General features: G+C 39.3%; 4 long non-coding RNA genes across 5 annotated transcripts in view; 1 reads left to right on the top strand and 3 right to left on the bottom strand.

Moving 5' to 3' along the window:
• Positions 1-444: 444 nt before the first annotated feature.
• LOC310731235 overlaps positions 445-13946 on the bottom strand; it is a 276213-nt gene continuing 262711 nt past the window's right edge. Inside the window, exon 4 of the long non-coding RNA XR_014535109.1 lies at positions 445-783. This is a non-coding gene — a long non-coding RNA (uncharacterized lncRNA). The remainder of the gene's footprint in view (positions 784-13946) is intronic.
• Positions 2923-5060, bottom strand: LOC310731234. Of its 2 annotated transcripts, XR_014535107.1 has the most exons (5): positions 4757-5060; positions 4262-4533; positions 3958-4122; positions 3245-3388; positions 2923-3150 (listed from the first exon to the last, which is right to left on the bottom strand). It is a non-coding gene; the product is annotated as an uncharacterized lncRNA (long non-coding RNA). The 2 variants fall into 2 exon arrangements; XR_014535108.1 differs by lacking the exon at positions 2923-3150 and having other exon boundaries at positions 3210-3388.
• LOC310731246 lies at positions 9995-10972 on the top strand. The gene is made up of 4 exons (XR_014535122.1): positions 9995-10126; positions 10342-10442; positions 10537-10626; positions 10753-10972. It is a non-coding gene; the product is annotated as an uncharacterized lncRNA (long non-coding RNA).
• Positions 10315-10542, bottom strand: LOC310731260. Its single transcript, XR_014535136.1, has 2 exons — positions 10483-10542; positions 10315-10372 (listed from the first exon to the last, which is right to left on the bottom strand). It is a non-coding gene; the product is annotated as an uncharacterized lncRNA (long non-coding RNA).

The raw sequence follows: 13946 nt of genomic DNA on the forward strand, positions 1-13946 counted from the left end.
CCCCCTCACAAAGAAATGAACAGTCTAGAATTTATTATGACTCAACTTGTATACTTAAATTTTCTGATTTCTTTGTATGAATTCAATATTTGGCTTGATGGCTACATCTGGTGGAAATTTTGTGTCAATAGCCCACTTTGAAATCCCCTTACTGATAAAAATGCTGGTGTGTGAAATACTTATTGTCCCCGCTGAATATATATATATATATATATATATATATATATATATATATATATATATATATATATATATATATATATATATATACATACATACACACACACACAGTGTTGTGCTCGTCACAAAAAAAAATAGTAACTAGTTACAGTAACTCAATTACTTTGTTGATTACTTTCACCAAAAAGTAATGCGTTACTGTTCAAAGTAACTTTTTAGTTTCTTTTTTAAAGAACCTTCTTTAATGTTCCCATTAATGCCCTTTTATGCGTTATGGTCTACAAACACAAAACTGACTTAAACACAGTAATTTTTAAACACTATTATATTAAAGTCAGAGCAGCACAAACTGAATATATCACAAGGATTTCTGAAATAAATAACAAAACAAGCTGAATTATATATTCACAATCAAAAACTAAAGTGGCTTCTGCTGTTGTGTTGAGCTCTTAAACATGTTCTTTTCACAGCTGAAGTATAAAAACTATCAACAATGTAGAACAGAACACTGGGTTAGCTTCCAGCTTCTAGCTTCGTCGAGGCATGGAGTTTATGGAGGAGCTTCGACAGATTGGAGTTGCTGTTTATCGCAGTAGATACGACCTTCGAACCAGAAAGACACAGCTTACGTTTAACTAAAAAGTTTTTGTCTTCAACTAAAGTGAAATAATGAGCATATTTCCATTTTGAGAAACTCGTCTTGCTCTCGCCTCGACTCGACATTACTGCTGCACAGACCTGAATAAACGGAGACACGCCCACAGCGCGTCTTCTTCGTGTTTACAGTGGTTCATCCACCAATCCTACAATGAGTCTCTGCTGTAAACAGGTTAGACTGTAGTCTACACTTCAGCCCAAATTAATTCATTTTATAAAAGTAACTGAGTTACAGTAACACGTTACTGCCCAACACTGCTCGTGCCATTGGCTGAGTGCTTTCATGGAACAGGGTGGAACAGACTATGTGCCGGCGAGCTCAGTCGCTAGAGCACGAGACTCTTAATCTCAGGGTCGTGGGTTCGAGCCCCATGTTGGATGTGGGGCTCAAACTACAATAATGAACTCAACAGTAGAAGCAACAGCAACAGCACTATAGACACTCTGGAGTTGACACATGGTAAGAAGTCTTCAATGCTGCACACAGAAACCTTGTTAGATTTCAAAACCTTCACCACTTGGGCATTACATTAAGTCTCATTGAAAAGTCATCATGTTAGATTTCTTGCCTCACCTGAATACCGCACTTCCTAAATATTTTGAATAAATGTTCTGAATGTCCTACATAACATGTCTGATCTTTACCGAGTGACAAAAAAAAAAAATTCACCTTATCAGCTAATTAGCTTTCAGCAGTTCTAGGCACTGACACTGACTTCACTGAAAAGAAATTGTGCTGCTGTCATCAAATTCATAATTCTGGAATTGCATTTTGTAAGACACTCTGGAACAGAGATTCAAAACTGTGCATGTAGTGAATATTGTTTGTTTTCCAACTTGCACATGTTTCCTCAAAAGTATAAAATGCTGAGTAGTTTAAAACCCAGTAATTTTACACCTCCTCTTCTTCTTCTTTTTTTTGTGTCTTTTATCTATGAGTCTGTCATGGGGAAGGAATAGAGGACACATTGCCACCTAATGGACACTTGTGTAATTAACCCGTTTATAAAAATACATTTCTGTAGTAAATCTGTCTGAAATGTGCAACACCTCAGAGCTCTGCAACATGTTGTTCTATAGACACCGTATTGTTCCTGTTGCCGTGTAGTTCCTTGTGTATTATGTACAGGGTTCCTACAGGTTTCTTCAAGTTAAATTCAAGTCTTTTAAAGACCTTTTTAAGACCATTTATATAAAAAATTTCACGTCCCTACCAGCAAAGAAAAACAAAATCCTTGAACTTGTGTTCATTTATTTTTCAAATGTGGAATGGGTAAAAGATAAGCCAAGCAGTGTGAAAAATAAAAACATTTTAGTAGGCCACAAGAAAGTTTGCCGAACAATGTTAAGTTGTTTTTTAACATGAGCTAGCTACTTATTCCATGCTGGGAATATGGGGAACTGAGAGACCCCTGAACAATAAACATCGAAAATCAGAACTCAACAATACATTAAATTCAATTAAGAAACACAGTCAACTCCTTAGCTCTTCACTCAGGGCAGCAATGTCTTTATCGAGGACAGCCAGTTCCGTCAACTTCTCCTTATGGCCTCTCCGCAAGAGGCTGGACCTGGAGATCAGGTCAGCCATCTTGCTTCCTGCCTTACTTTCAGCCCCCTCAGCCAGCCTGTCTGCATCCCTAGCCAGACCCTCACACACCTCTTGTATGCGTCTCCACTTCACCTTTAGCTCCTGAAGACAGTCCTCTGCCTCTTTCCTCTTAAGAGCCTGGGATTTTGCCTCCCTTTTCTTTCTCTCTGTCTCAAGATGGGCACGATATCTGGTCCTAGCTCTTGCTACACTCTCGAGTAGGGCTTTACTGAGTGGAACCTAGGTATAAGATTGGGAAAAGAGAACCAGAGTCAGTGACAAACTCAAGAAGCCAACTATGTTGATTCTGTCAACTTTTAAGTCAAAAGCATTTTACTAGTCCAGTCAGGGGTCATTCTTACCTGGGTAACACCTCCGTGTTGTGTAATATAATTACACACCAGCCTCCGTGTGACCACAGTGTCCTCTTTAATATTGTCTGACCCCAATTCATGTGTAGCCTATGATTTCCCTTTCTTATTTCTACTCGCAGAAGTATCAGTTAGCTGTTTGTCCTGGAGAAACCTCTGAACCAGCCCTTTCATGTGCATCCTGCATCTTTCTGGGTCTCTGTACATTACTGATGGATCCAGGCACACCATCTGCCTAACAGTCAGATACTAGAGGGGGCTCTTGTCCTGCACTTTCCTAATGATGCTACACAGTCCCTGCATGCACTCTCTCCTGAACTCTAGCACCCTGATCTCTGCACCTTTGATGCTCTAGAGAGAGGTAGCCATGAATATAGAACATGTCTTTAATGACCTGGTTCAGCCTAACCATTTGTAAAATGACTTTTTTAAACCATCACACTACCTTAAGGACTGACTCTGCACCTAGACCAATGCTGATGTCTTGTGGGCTGAGCCAGATGGTCTTGTCTGTGATATCCAATTTGGTCAGCTGCAGGGCAGTGATATCATGGAGGACTTCTCTCTTTATGAAGCATCTGAGTAGACTCTGTCAAAAGACAAACACAACAATGTCCGGTGCGGCACATTAATCACCGACATCAAATTGTCTGATTTTGATGCACAATGTATCCACTATTTTTTACACATACTAACCACAAACTTCACATTGTCAAAACATATCATTTGAGCCCAATCAGAGGTGATTATAATGTTAGAGAGCAACTCACCCCTCTACCAGAGTCTTACTGCACCTATATTTCTGATTTGAAAAATGCGGCAAAAGGAGGCGTTGCCTAGCAGACCGAGGGACGTGCGGGGGGGAGTGGGGGCTCAACACTTCCTTGCTATTCCAACTCGCTACGAAGGTGTGGCCGAGACTGGGCGTATTTTATACTCCACAGTAGTGATGCCCGATTCAAATTCAAGTACAGTGTAAAGTTTTAACCTGAAGAGGGCACCACACTAACGGGTTTTAGTAGAAAATTTACTAAATTGTACTAAAATATCAAAAATAATTACCAGACATGTAGACATCACTATTAGACACTTATTTATACAGTTTATCAGCAAAGAAAAATGATTTGGGGGTGAGTTGCACTTTAAGTAAATTATTACCATCATCAACTCAGTCAGGTCCTTCGGAAGGAATGGAAGCACAGGCTCATCTGTCTGATATTTTTTCAGGAAGGGAGTGAAGGTCCTGGCGAAGTGCCATGTAGAACTGCAATTTGGCCAAGATGAGTGGATCCTCCATGGCTGCAGCAACTGTGTCATGAGATGCTAACAGAGAGAGGCAGACAGAAAGGCAGGACATTTCAACATAGCCATATATTACAAAAACTATGACACACCAGGCCACACCAGCACCAGGGTTAGGACACAGTCACAGACCTATTCACTGCATTTAAGAACGGCCTACCTGTTCCAGGGTTCGAGAGTTTCTTTAATTTCACGGCTTCCATGTACAAGAGCAGTGATGGCCAGACTTCCAGGGCTCTCTCCACAACCGGAAGGTTTTCCACTCAACGATGGGCACAGAAAGAAAGGGGGAACACAGTAGACTTGGTTACTGTGATGCAATCCTCTCTCCTGGCAGACACATTGAAGACCAATGTGTGCATTGCTTTCAGCAACTTGTCCAGCTGCCATGCAGTGAACCCACACTTGAACCCACACAAAAGAGCCGAGCACCTGAAGATTTCATTGCAAAACTTAATATTAGAAACCAAAATCATATTTTGTATCACATGGAGATGGTTTTGAACTGCATGTGTTGCACCCATGCATCAATTTTTGCTCTGTAGCAATATGATTGTTTGTTCAATGTAAAGTGCACTACAAATAAAATGCATTATTATAATTATTAATAGATCACACTCACCCACAAACAGTAATAGCATTCTAAACTGCTCACCTCCATACTGCTCAGCATGATCTTTCTGGAAAAGGTCGAAGAGTTTCCAATTCACACTGGGCCCATCCATTGAAATGGACACCAAGTCTCTGAGGTTCAGTCTGTCCATACATTCCTGAGAAAAAAAGGGTTGCATTTGATTACTCAAATAAGAGGACTGGATGAGCACATATTGTTAAGGGAAATAACTAACTGGTCATGTAATATTGCAGTTACAGAAGAGTATATGCACACAAGTTGAGTCTATCAATATAAATTGATGAGCTTTTAAAGTAAAAAATGATTATCCTTACTTTGAGATGCGACAGCATATAAGATATCTGGATTGAACCTGTCCCTCGTTCCAATAGCGGATGTTCACATCCAGATGTTTGTTTTTCGTAGTTTCGTTGAGACTCTCATCAAACATAAGAACGAACGGCGATTTGTTAACTTCAGACACCAGTTCTTCTTTGATGTGGATAGCTAAACCAAACTTGGCTATGTAAGCTGTTTTGTCGGGACCGCAAGTAAACGTTTTAGCGATGTCGGTGTCAGGGAATGTGCACTTGAAAAGCTCTGAGATACCCTCATTTCCATTGTAGGACTGGTGTTTAGCGATTGTGTTAAGAGTCCACAACATCTCGGCTTTCATTGTTGGTGTGGACCCAAAAGCTGTGCGCAGATCCACTCTAGTTGCGGCCATAGCTGGAGGGTCTGCAGCGCTAGCAGCAAGCTGGCTAACATTAGCTCCTGTTGCCACTTCAGGCACATTAGCAGATAGCTGGCTAACATTAGTTGGTTGAAACACGCAGGCGATGGAAGAAGTTTGTTTTTGTCCATTGAGAGAGTTTATGTGCTCGGACGACTTGGCATGAGACTCTAATGCCTTCATTCCCATTGTACCTAGCCGAATCCTTTTTTTTGCATATGGTGCAAAACGCCTCAAAAACGTTGTCCACTGGTTTTAACCAATGACGAAGAGTTTTTATCCAGCCACACTTCATTCAATTTACATTTCCCCATAACCTCAGAATGAAATTGGTAGCTAGCTAACCTAAAAACAAACTTTAAAAATATAACTGCGTGCGTCAGTCAACCTTTCCTGTGGAATGCTGAGATTTCTCACGCTTCTCCTTTGCTTGTTGTGTTGTGTTGTAGTCTATGGTGTAGTAGCGCGTGATCTTCCTTTACTGAAGGCATAGCGTGTTCGCAGTATTTTGTACGGTGACCCGGGGTTCGTGGTTGACAAATGAAACTTTTGAGGAAAATTACAATATGGAGAAGTTATATACAGCATAATTTTTAAGACCCAGACATCAAAATTCAAGACTTTTTAAAGACTTTTTAAGGTATTATTTCCAAATTAATAAATTCAATGCTTTTAAGACTTTTTAAGACCCCGCGGGAACCCTGTATGTAAGACTTTGTGGCAGCAACGTCCAAGAAGTTTAAAAAGATCTTTCTGAACCTTTTGGATCTTGTAGAAAGCACAAGACGAATCCTGTTTCCTAAAGAGGTAATGTGATTTCTAATGTTCTTCCTCCTCGTCCCAGCAAAACAACTTTCACCTCAAGTAAACCAGATAATGTTTGTTTCCAACGTTTCTTCTATGCATGAAACACTTCTGTACATTGTTCACTTCACACAGTAAAGACTTAACAATAAATCACTATCACACATTGATAAAACACTGTGAGCAGGATTCAAACCTGCGTGGAGAAACACCATTAGATTTCAAGTCCAACACCTGCACCACTCGGCATCACAGCAGTGATGAAGTTTGCTGATGTCTTGACTTGTCTAGGATTTCCTGAGATTCAATGAAGAATTGAACAGTGTCTCTGGCAGACTTTGGCACTTTTCTCACCATTAAACAAAAGACAGTTTGAGTTCCATTGAGTTTTGCTGCTCAGCACAACACAATTCTTTAAGTACAAAAGAAGTGCAGATAATCCAGTTTCCAACATGCTGGTGCTTTCATGGAACAGGGCAGAACAGGCAGCGTTCCCGGCGAGTTCAGTCAGTAGAGCTGTAGTTCCACACAAAGGTTGTGATTATAAAAAACCTAACAGGAGAATGTGTGCCTGTAAGTAAACTCTGAGCATGTGTACACACATTCTGGAGACACAGAAGGTGAAAAGGGGAAATAGCGCCACAGATGGTGAGGTGATGAACTGAAGTCAGATTGTAAGAAGTAAAAGACGCTGCAGAATAAAAAAATGGAGGAAAGAGGAGAAAACAGTGAGGGGTGAGGAGAAGATTCATTTACTAAAATACTCAGATAATAAAAAAATCTATATCTGCAGCACCAAACAGAGACACTGCTCTTACACACTGCTGTTAGTCTTTATGCCGACACCAGCAAAATTACCCCCTGATGCTGACTGAAATCCCCTCATATGACCAAACCCACCCTTTATATTAATAGATTTCACTTTATAGCTGTTAAAAAGTTTGCCGTCAAGATTCTCTTTTGCCAAATTTGCCGCCTTTAGAGATTTAAATTGGACGCATTCAAACTCTTTTGTCTCCGTCTTGTAACCGACAACCTTCAGGAGAGACGTCGTGTCAACACACAATTCATATTAAACAGATCTAATACAGGACTTTAGTAGAAAAAAAAAAGTTTGGACCCCCTGGTCTAAAGGGTCTACTATATTCTACTACTACTTACACACTTACCAGCTACCTGATGTTCACTAGTAGAAAAATGTTTAATAGAGCGACTGTACGACTGCTGGAAAAGTGAGTTTTCAAACTTTATGGGTTTTTATTCTCTTTAAAACAATGAGTTTATTATTTATTATTAGAGCTGCAACAATTAATCGAATCGATAATGAAATTGGTTGTTAGTGAATGCTGTTATCATCATCATGTGAAAATAGTGTAGTTTAATGAAGTGTTATTGTGTAAACTGTTTGTTTGTAACTTCAGGACAGTCTACAACAGTAACTTATCTGTTCTCAAACGTGATTTACTGCGGCTTTACTACGTTCAAATGCTTGTTTTCGATGCTTGTTTCTTCATTAGCCTCATGCTAGCCGGGTTTGCTAGCGCTGTTTTTGTGTTAACTAGTTTCTTAGAATATTTGACACAAATTGACCCAAAGACGAAAACATTCTATTATTCTTTATTAAGATATTTATACTTTATTTATAACTCACTGAATGTAGAATATTTCAACTGAGGGTCTTCATCCTCCACCTGGAACACGGAGTTTTTCCCGGAGCTCATTACTGACGATGCATAGTAGTGATGAGTTGATTATGAACGATTCCTTGATTCTGAACGAGTCTTCAATGTGATTCAGAAGAACGATTCGTCTCAAAGAGTGATTCGTTCATTTTCTACTGGACGCGCGTGAGCAAAGCATCGCAAAATCTCCGTAGGTCATGAAGATGAACTAAATGATTAAAAAAAGATTCGCTAATTTTCATGAATGAGATTTAAAGAACCGAGTCACTAAAATGATCCGATCTTCCCATCACTTTTACAGCGATGACCCTTGATCCTAGAAGCTCCGCCTCTCTGATAGCGTCCGCGTCCCTGATTGGTGCATCAATTTTCAACTACGCACCCAATCAATAGAGACCGAAAAAGAAGTACTCGTCACAAAACTACGCCCCGTTTCCATGGAAACCAGTACACAAACAATCTCTTTTTCTGGCGACAGGACAATCAAGACTGCTTGTGGATACTTTTTTAAATATTTCATAAAAATATACTTTATATACAAACATTTTGAAGATGCAGGACACCAACACAAACAAGTAAGTTTATATTACTGTTTTTACTTTATTTATACTAATTATTTTCCTGTAATATCATATTCCCAATGTATTATCTATACTGTAGAATTGTCTGTGTCATGTGATTTGATGACATTTTGTTCATATTAGTAGAAAGAGAGCTGCATCAGACATGCCACCACCCAGTGCTGCTAAAAAGCCTCGACTTGATGCTGAACACACAAAACAATCCCTCATCAGTAGTGCATTAAAAACACTGCGGGATTCCTGTGATGATCTTTTATCTCTAAACTGCATTGATGCACTACTTAAAGGGAAATGTGAACTTCCTTCACTGACAGATGAAGAAAAATCTGTCATTTCCAAGTTTTGTGTGAACGAGGTCAGTTATTATCTTCTGTTTTATTTAGTGTGCATTCAATTCTTTAGCTGTGGATTTGAGTTTTCTCATTTTAAAAGTCAATCCATAATTAACTGGTCCTGATGTTCTGAAATTGAACAGTAAATATGATTTATCATGTAAAAATGTTTACTCCAGGTTTTGGTTTATGCAAAGTCTAGTAGTTTTCCTAAACCTAATCTACAGTCAAGTCTTAACTCCCTAATATTTGTTTTAAATACATGACTTGAATACATGTTTGATTTAGTCGGATGTTGGTTGATTTTTTTCTTTCGTCTTATTTAGTCGTTGGCAGAGACGTTTCTGAAAGCGGTTTTGGAGAAGATCAAGGGGGAGAAAGAGTCTATGGGACATGAACTCCTGCAGTCTCTCTGTAGGGTTTATGTGGGTTTGTGTCAAAAGAGAGGAGACTCTCATAAAGCACATGCCCTCGCCTACAGATTTCTCAAAGAAGGTGAGATTATATTGACATTTCATTATATATTTACTAAAAAAAAGTGATTTAAAGAAACCACTTGTGATCTGTTTTTGGTTTTGTATTTCTTCCTATACAGTGTATTTTAAATCTGTGGTATCATTTTGTTTCCTTTGCAGACTTTTCTCAAGCCCCAAAACTGATAATGGTCATGGTGACAGCATGGCCAAGTGTTTTCTCTTGTAACAGCCCTTTATGCAGAGCCGTTCACATCATGTGCAAAATGAAGGCATACGGAAAGATGTATTATTTGCTCAGCAGGTTTCTGCACCGGGATACGGTAAGTAGCTGATTCTCATCACAACAGTCATCAGAACAGTCATTAAACATTATTTTTCAACTGGACTTTTCATGTGTTTTACTGCAATCTTACTCTAATTTTCATTTCCAATATCCACGTCATCTATGGAGCAAATTCATTATAAATTCATATTGAATTAAATCAATAAATATAAAAAAAATTTCTTAAAGAATTCAAGCTGAAAGTGTTACAGGACATCACTATTTTAGTCTTTTTTTTTATTAGTGTGAGTATTAGTGTGGGTTTTAAATAAATGATGTCTTTTCTGCCAGGAGCCTCCTGGAGACACCTACAGCACCATCACCAGCACACTGAAGGCTCTTCTGAAAGACAAAAATCTGACTTTCCAGAAGAGCAGTTGGTATGGTGATGATCTCTGTCCTGCTGCCTTGGACTACGTATTCAGCCTGGACCTTCTCTGTGCACAACTGGGCTGGATTTGGACCGTCTCCCATGTTATACGGTACTGAATGTGAAACTGCTTCAACGTGTTTAATTCTCATCTTTCTAGTTTTTTGAACATTTATTAAATTGCAAACCGGCAAATGTGAGACTCATATGAGACAGTGTTTGTCCCAAATACTGCAAATCTTCCATTCTTGTTGCATAAACTTACAATTGATGGTTTTCTATTACTGTCACAAAAACACCTAATATGTCCAATGTTTTATTTATCAGAAAAAGTGTTTGGCTCATCTTGAACACTTGGCTGAAACAAACACAAACAGAGGAAACACAGTTCAGAAACGTCTCTGTAGCAGCAATATTCAGGCTACTCGGTAAGTTTCCTGTAAATCCTGTTTTAGAGCACTATCTCACATTATTTCTGGATTCTTCTGTTTTTCACTCACGTTCTTTGTCCATCTCAATCAGGGCGACTTGGCCAAAATGGCCTTAAGGAGAACGTGGCAGCATCAGTGGAGGATCTGGTGAAAAGCATATCTGAGTTCAGGGGACAAAAAGGTATCATTAAAGGATCAATTAAACAAGTCCTTTATCAATCTTTATCTTTATTCTCTGATTTTTAGTTCTCTATCAACAGGAAAGTGCTTCAGCAAGTCCTAATTTCACGATGGATTTTGTGTGCAGATTTGCCGTGGGAGGTGCAGCTCGCAGTGGTTTATGCCACTCATGATCTGGCACCCAGCAACCCCAAAGTCGCTCTGAACGCTTTAGAATCGTGGAAGAAAGACCTCACAAAGCCTGTTCCTCCAGCCGTTCCCAAGTGCCTGAAGCAGATCAGCTTTATTTGTTCTCACATAAAGACAAAAAAAATTATCAAATTAAATAATGTTTGATAAATTTTTTATTTTTTTTGTACATGAATAAATAAAATACATAATAGATCTGCACAGTGTTATTGTCTCTTTACAGTGGCGGGTCGTGCATTTCACACCCAATCATCTGCCTTCAGTCCCAATCGTCCTCTCAATAACATCAATATGATGCCACAGCTGTAGAAACCATCATCATTATTATACAGCATATAATACATGCAGTATAACAGAGCGCATACAGATTCTTGTGCATTTTCCCTGCATTACAGTTTTCCTGGTGTTTTGACATTAAGCAAATTGTGTGTTTTTGTACAGATTCTACAAAGAAAATGCAAAAGTATAAATGGCTCATGAAAAAGCTTAATGACTCTTGTGAACTGTTTTGGTGGACCTTTATATAATGTCCTTTATACTGAAAAAACTTTCAAAAAAACGTGTTAACACGTTAACCCAAATTCATTTTAACAGCACTAATTTTATTTATGCGCAATTAATGCAGCACGCATTTCTTCATTTTTATTAAGAATATAAATATAGTGGAACCCACTTATCTTGACCTCGGTTAACTCGCCAACTTTATTAAGTCGACGTTTTTGAAGTGAAACCGCCAAATTCTCGCTTTGTCTCAGCATTTTTAATCGGTTATGTCGATTTTTTTATGTCGCCGAACCCTACTATCTCGAGCACAAGGGGGGGCAAATTTGCGTGGCGAAAGCCAAGGAAAAGGCATATGAGGAGCTGTATGAGAGGTTGGACACTAAGGAAGGAGAAAAGGATTTGTACCGATTGGCCAGGCAGAGGGACTGAGCTTGGAAGGATGTGTTGCAAGTAAGAGCAATAAAGGACGGAGCTGGAAATGTGTTGACTAGTGAGGAGAGTGTGTTAAGATGATGGAGGGAGTATTTTGAGCAGCTGATGAACGAGGAAAATGAGAGAGAGAGAAGGTTGGATGATGTGGAGTTAGTGAAGCAGGAAGTGGATAGGATTAGTGAGGAAGTGAGAGCAGTGTTTAAGAGGATGAAGAGTGGAAAGTCGGTTGGACCAGATGACATACCGGTAGAAGCATAGAGATGTTTAGGAGAGATGGCAGTGCAGTTTTTAACCAGATTGCTTAACAAGATTCTGGAAGGTGAGAGGATGCCTGAGGAATGGAGAAGGAGTGTGCTGGTACCGATCTTTAAGCATAAGGGAGATGTGCAGACCTGCAGAAACTAAGTTGATCAGTCACACCATGAAGTTATGGGAAAGAGTAGTGGAAGCCAGGCTGAGAGAAGAGGTGACCATCTGTGAGCAGCAGTATGGTTTCAGAGGTGGAGAAGGTGGTGGAGTTCAGGTACCTAGGGTCAACAGTGCAAAGTAATGGAGAGTGTGTTAGGGAAGTAAAGAAAAGAGTGCAGGCAGGGTGGAGTGGGTGGAGAAGAGTGGCAGGAGTGATTTGTGATAGTAGGGTATTTGCAAGAATGAAAGGGAAAGTTTATAGGACTGTGGTGAGACCTGTGATGTATGGATTGGAGACAGTGGCATTGAGTAAAAGGCAGGAGGCGGAGCTGTAGGTAGCAGAGCTGAAGATGTTAAGGTTTTTGTTGGGAATGACGAGGATGGACAGGATTAGAAAATAGTTTATTAGAGGGACAGCGCATGTTGGACGTTTTGGTGACAAGGTGAGGGAGGCGAGATTGAGATGATTTGGACATGTGCAGAGGAGGGACATGAGTTATATTGGTAGGAGAATGCTGAAGATGGAGCCACCATGAAGGAGGAAAAGAGGAAGACCAAGGAGGAGTTTCATGGATGTGGTGAGGGAAGACATGCAGGTAGTTGTTGTGAAAGAGGCAGATGTAGAGGACAGGGTTGTATGGAGACGGATGATCCGCTGTGGCGACCCCTTATGGGAGCAGCCGAAAGAAAAAGAAGTCATCGTAATGATGAGATAAGTCGTAAATATGAGAAGTCATAATTACGATAACCTTTCTGTGAATTATTTTTTCTTTGTGAATGCAATGCACTTCCGTACATACAGATGCTTAGCTAGTTGAAAACGTCAGTACCAAGCCTGTTTGCTCTGTATTTTCTATTCTGATGTACGCATTGTCTGCCTGTCTATTGGTTCAATTTTTTGCTATTTTTCCATTAAAACATCTGTTTGAGACTTCTCCATAAGACAGAATAGTTAGCCTTTTTTTGTAACAGCAGAGGGTGGGGTAGGGAATTCTAGCATAGTTCAAAAAGGACAAGGACAACTTTTTTTATTTTTTTAAGTTCAAGTTTTAAAATAGCTTGTATGAAGTATTTATCCCTTGACAGTGTATTACCTGCAGCACAGCACGTTTCCTAATTGGTGATCATTTTAATGGGATCATTAGTGTTATAATCTAGGTAGAATAAACAAGTCATAAACTGGCTATAGAAATTTTTTTTTTTTTTTTTTTTTACAGATTAGAATTTATAAACTTTTTTTTTATAAACAAAAAGAAGAAAAAGTCTGACTTGTCTAATGAGAGCGACGCACTTTTACAGCAAAAGAGAAAATCTTTTATGATGAGAAATTGCAAATGCAGATTTAGAAGTCAGACAATGAGCACACGCAGTGACAAAACGTTTTAAACACTGCATTTAACAAAAGTGTTTTCGCTTCAAATCTAATGCAACATCAACAGATCAGCTCTAAAAATATAGGACTTTTCAAATGACACTTAAATCATGACACTGGGAATAGAGCTGCCGTCAAGCTGAAGTGACAATTTTGCCCCAAGTACCTGTTAATTTCCAACCGTGCAACAGGACAAGTATGTAAACTAAAAGGTATAAAGTCTTTGGAAAGTTTTTATTTCCCTATTTGCTCTGCATTTATCTGAGACCCAACAAGTACTTCTGAAGCTGTACTGCATGCACAGTAGCTTCTGGGGCATGATAGAGCTGCGGACCTCCCTCGTGTTTTTCAATAGTGAAGATTATCTTTCCACTGAAGAGCGTTGCTTCATCTCAAGGTGGTACACCAAAGTTTTA

The sequence above is a fragment of the Silurus aristotelis genome (genome assembly GCF_946808225.1).
Source record: "Silurus aristotelis genome assembly, chromosome: 9".
NCBI lineage: Eukaryota > Metazoa > Chordata > Actinopteri > Siluriformes > Siluridae > Silurus > Silurus aristotelis.